Source organism: Myotis brandtii, unplaced genomic scaffold, assembly GCF_000412655.1.
Source record: "Myotis brandtii unplaced genomic scaffold, ASM41265v1 scaffold658, whole genome shotgun sequence".
Lineage (NCBI taxonomy): Eukaryota > Metazoa > Chordata > Mammalia > Chiroptera > Vespertilionidae > Myotis > Myotis brandtii.
In genome coordinates, this window is record NW_005370558.1 from 2205213 (window position 1) to 2210715 (window position 5503).

Sequence of the window (5503 nt, forward strand, 5' to 3'; positions counted from 1 at the left end):
GTTGCGGGCACATCCCCAGTAGGGGGTGTGCAGGAGGCAGCTGATCGATGTTTCTCTCTCATCAATGTTTCTAACTCTCTATCCCTCTCCCTTCCTCTCTGTAAAAAATCAATAAAATATATTAAAAAAGAAAAGAAGTCTGTCATCCACTTCCCAAGGGACCCTTTGCTTCCCACCTCTGCTTATCCACTCTCTCACTGTTCTCAACTTCCTCCTCTTCTTCTTGGAACTTATCTAGTGCTAACTCCCATCCAAAGGTCCCATGTGACTTTAAATTGGCCAGAAATCTCTTCCAAAGCAACGAAGGAGCTCTAGTCCCACACAATAGGCTAGTCATTCAATCAGATGCCTTTTTTAGAGTCAAGGTTCCCCAGTCTTTGTTCAGTGCTCTTTTTATCCATCTTTTGCACTTTTCCTTGGTAAAAAAATTTCAAAGAGGACAGTGGTCATTGAATGAGTGGCAAGATAAGGAGAGATTCCCTGTCTAATGGAATAGAGCAAATCAGCTGTGTAATCAACCCATAATTAGATTTTCTGGTCAGCATGGCAGAGTGGAAAGAGCTTTGGTTTCGTGTAGGGTCAATGTACTGTGTGACTTTGACCCAATCCCTCCCTTCCCTGGTTTTCAGCATCCTAGTAACTAATGAGCAATCTGTAACTAATGAGCAACTTAAACATTTTAAGTAAAAAAGTCAAAGAAATAATTCAGAAGCCTCTGAGCCTTTGCACATTACCCTGTCCCTAAAATAACCCTTCTCCCACTTTATCCACATGGCAAATTCCTATATTATTTTTCAAGATTTACTTCAGAGTAGTTCTAAGAGAGTTTCCACAACCTTATTTTATATTCAGAGAGAAGGGTACCTTCTCTCTGAAACCCAATCCCTCCCTTCCCTGGTTTTCAGTGTCCTAGTTACTAATGAGCAATCTGTAAGGATCTTAGCAACTTAAACATTTTAAGTAAAAAAGTCAAAGAAATAATTCAGAAGCCTCTGAGCCTTTGCACATTACCCTGTCCCTAAAATAACCCTTCTCCCACTTTATCCACATGGCAAATTCCTATATTATTTTTCAAGATTTACTTCAGAGTAGTTCTAAGAGAGTTTCCACAACCTTATTTTATATTCAGAGAGAAGGGTACCTTCTCTCTGATTAGAAGATGGACACTTTTCATCTGTTTATTCACAAATCTGTTTATAGTCAGCATCTGTTTATGATTGGTGTCTATTCCATGCCACTTGTTATTTTGAATATCATTTCTCTATATCATGATATTTAGAATGGCATAGATCTATGGTAGAGGTCAACAATAAAACCTGAAATTAGTTTTTTGAAATTTCAAAAGACTTGAAATTATTTATTAGATGATTAGAGTATTTTTTGTTATCAGTGATTTATTCATCCATTTTCTCAATGGGACTGTGAGAGCTCCTTGAGGAGAAGAACTGTGCTTTCCATGCGAAAGCACTGGGAAATCAACTAATGTTTCCATGAAATGACTGACTGACTGGCTGAATGATGGAGAAAGTAAAAAAGGCATAAGATAGGCACAAGTGGTTTGGGTTTAACCAGCTTGACCATGTACAAAGTGAATTCCCTTGAGAAAATCATGTCCCTTCTCTGAAACTCAGATTTCTCAAGAGTGAGACAGATAAAAATCCCTATCTCCAGGACCACTCAGAGCTGGGGTGAAGGTCAAGACAGTGGAAAAGAACGTGCTCAGTAAACCTGATGCCCTATGCAGGTTTTTACAATAATGAATAATGATCCCTCCTCACACCAATCTCAGTTGAAAGCTCACATGGCAAGGCCCTAGTGTGCTTATTCCAGCAGGAGTCCTGCTTCTAGGCTTCTACCTAGAGTATTTCTGGACTCTGCAGGGATAGCTGGAGAGAAGGAACTTGAAGCCACCGGGTGCTGTCCTGTCTGTTAACACATTCTGAAGACTGCTTTTTACCTGAAGGCCAAGGGGAAGAAGGAGAGTTCAAAAGACCAGCATTGACCAATGCTAAGTGAGAAGGTCTGGGGTTGTGCATTCCCCCCAGAGGGCTAGGGAAGTGGTTTTGGTCATGTTTACTGGTCTGCAGTGATGACTACAATGAGTCAAACCCCCCTGGGCCCAATGTGGGTCAGAGAGGGAACACACAGCTTTGAAGCCAATGCAGATTGAATTTCTTTGACTGATTTGCCACAGCTGAGCTAGATGCTCATGAGGAAGTATAATTTGTCCTTTTCCTGATTTCCTTCCTTGGTTTTCCTTAGATTTTTTTGTGTGAACAACGGCTCACATGAAGTAGTTTGCATGTATTAAGTTCTGTGATCTTTATAATGAGCCCCTTGGGTAGACCCTATTATACTATATATTATTCCCATTTTCAGACAGCGGGTTGTGAGCTATAGAGATGCCAAGTAAATTGTCCAAGACACAGGAAGAATAAACGGCAGCAAGAGGATCCAAACCCAGGTTGTGGACTTCAGACCCTACGTCCTATTATGTGTGTATGTGGGGGTGCTTCCTTATGTGTTTATTTTAACAGTTTCCTGAAGGCAAAGATGGCATTCTTGGACTCAGGCCACTCTGAGTGATTATGAAATCTGTGCATAAATATCTAATGAGGCAAGAAAGGCCTTGGTTTAGTTTCTTTGAGTGGAAAGTCAGCAGGGTTTAACGAAAGGTCCATGTCTGTCTGTGCTAATGCAGGAACTGCAAAGCTATCGGGCATGGATTTGGCTTCCATATAACTTCAACCACTAACTAGTTATGAAAAGTGGGACCGAAGGCAAATTACTTGGATTCCCTGTTATAGGTCCTCACTTATAAATGAGTACAATCATAACTGATACTTCTCAGAGTCATTCTCAGAATTAAGAAAACACAGTCAAATGTTTATGCTGGCCACATTCTAAGTAATCTCAAAATGGTGGTCACTTATTCTACTCTGGGGCATTTATTTGCTCATCTTTAAATGATAGAAAAGAGAGAATTTCAGATGTTTTCCAGAAATATTCTCACTAAAATAAGAAGTGCTAATAACATGTATACACACATGAAGAGTACACAGCTCCTTTTGTTACAGGCCATGAGATTCCCAGGTTGATGGACCCGAGTGTTGGTTACTCATTTACTCAAATATCCTTCATAACTCTCCCCTGCATACTGGCATGCACACACACACGCTCATTGAAATGAGTATTTTCCTACAGGGCTGTTTAGTGTTGAGAGATTTATCTGGGAGAAATTGTATTGACCTCCTTTGAAAAGAGGAACTACTTTTGCCCATGCAATCAGTAGAAGGCTCTAAGGGCCTGTTCTCCCACTGTTTTCCAAGTCTTTACATATTCTGTTTCTTCAGGGGGAGGCTGGAAACTTCTCCCCTATTCAGAGTCAGCTGGATGGCATCACTTGCCACAGAGCTGGAAACTCCCCCAGCAGGGCCTAGAGATTCACTGGTATCACAGAGGCAAGGGGATCACTGTGCTCCTTGGGAAGGACCGTTGGGCTGGGCTTGGTCCTCACTGGCAGGCTTACTGCTATACCTTTCCTACCCACAGCCTTCCCAAAGCATGGTGGTAACTATAACACATAATTGCCGGTAACATTACAAAGCATGAATATTATTTCAGTCCTCACACGTTAAGCTATGCCCATATTCCAGGTGAGGAAACTAATGTGAGGAGAGGTCAAGAGACTTGCTTAAAGTCACATAGCCAGCACATGGCTTGATAGAAAGTCTCCACATGTCAAATATTGGGCTCTTTGGTTTCCACTGCAGAAACCACTTATAAAGAATGTTATCTGATCGGTGTTGTGGGGTACAATGGTATAAAAAAAGAAGCCTGTGATTTGAAACTAGACAGACTTGGACTTAATTCCTGCAATGCCATTTATAGATGTATGAAATGTTTCCAATTCCTTCTGTGTAATGGAGGTGAGGATACTCACTTCATAGAGTCAACAGGATTGTGGTAGGCTAAATAACGACTCACGTCCCCCAACTCCCTTTAGGCAAGATAGCCATGTCCTAATTCCCCTGAACCTATGAATGCCTTATATGGCAAAAGAGACTTTTCAGATGTGATAAGTTAAGGACTATGACATGAGGAGATTATCCGAGGTGCAATCACAAGTGATCTTCTAAGAGGGAGACAGAGGGATATTTCACTACAGACGAGGAGAAGGCACTGTGAGACTGTGACATGAGGAGATTATCCTGGGTGCAATCACAAGTGATCTTCTAAGAGGGAGACAGGGATATTTCACTACAGACGAGGAGAAGGCACTGTGACTAGGGAACAGAGATTGAAATGATGTGGCCAAAAGCCAAGGAATGCTGGCAGTTACTAGAAGTTGAAAGAGGCAAGGAACAAATTCTCCCCTGGAGTCTTCAGAAGGAACGCGCCCAGTGGACAACTTGAACTTAGCCCAATAAAACTCATTTCAGACTCTGCCCTTTAGAACTGGAAGAGAATAAATTTCTGTTGTTTTAACCACCGAGCTTGTGGCAATTTGTTACAGGAAACTAATACAAGAAAAAAACTGGGATGATATCTTTGTGTTGTGCCTAACAGGACCTTGAAATGGTAATTCCATCTCATTAGGTTTTCAAATACCTTCTTGTTGTAGCTTCTTTAATAAGATTTTTAGGCATTGGCTGGAAGACAGGGAAAGAGAAATTAGAGGGAGCCACAATCTCCACCATGTGCCTGACAGTTCTGAAGTGGCCTCTTGGTGTGGGAGTTTTGCAGTGTTGAGTGATGTAGCCCAGAGAGAGGAGTAAAACTTGACTAAAACAGTACATCCTTATCATTCCAGAGTCAGCCTGACCCTAATCAGTGTCAGGCTTATCTGTGTAGCTGCTCATCTATACTCTGAGGATTCATCCAGGGTGCACTTTGTCAAGTGAAAAGAGCTCATTGATCACTGTGCTCAAGTGAGAGATAAGAAAAGGAGGCTTCGAGTGGTTGCCTGCTGTGCCTACACACTGAAAATCATGGTCAGCTGAGGCTAAAATGCAGCTCTGCTTATTCTTGGAACAATGTTTCACACGCAGGAAGCGACTTGTCTAGATTTCTTTAGGACCCACAAAATCAGAGGGGTTTGTGGCTTAGAAAATCCTTCACACAGATGAGTTTCTTCTACGTAGATAGAACAGACATGTAAAGGTGACAGAGAAGAGTAAGCAGACACACGCCAGGCTTCCCACTCCCTCCCTGCTTCTGTGCAAGATCCACAAACCCTGCCTCTCTTTTGAGCTCTCCTTTGATTTCCTTTTTGCTCCGTGATCTCATCAGATGGAGCTGTGGTATCTGGGGACCAAAGGAGCCTCATCGTGAGCCGCTAAGCAAGTCCTGCAGACACTGTCTCAGAGAATGGTCTCTTTAGGGGAAGTTCAAAAGCTTTCTAAATTCTTCAGAACACCTGCCCAGGCCAGGACTGGACTCAACTTGCAGATGAATGGTATATGGGGAGTGCTCTCAGTAGAGACACATGACTCATTGTTTG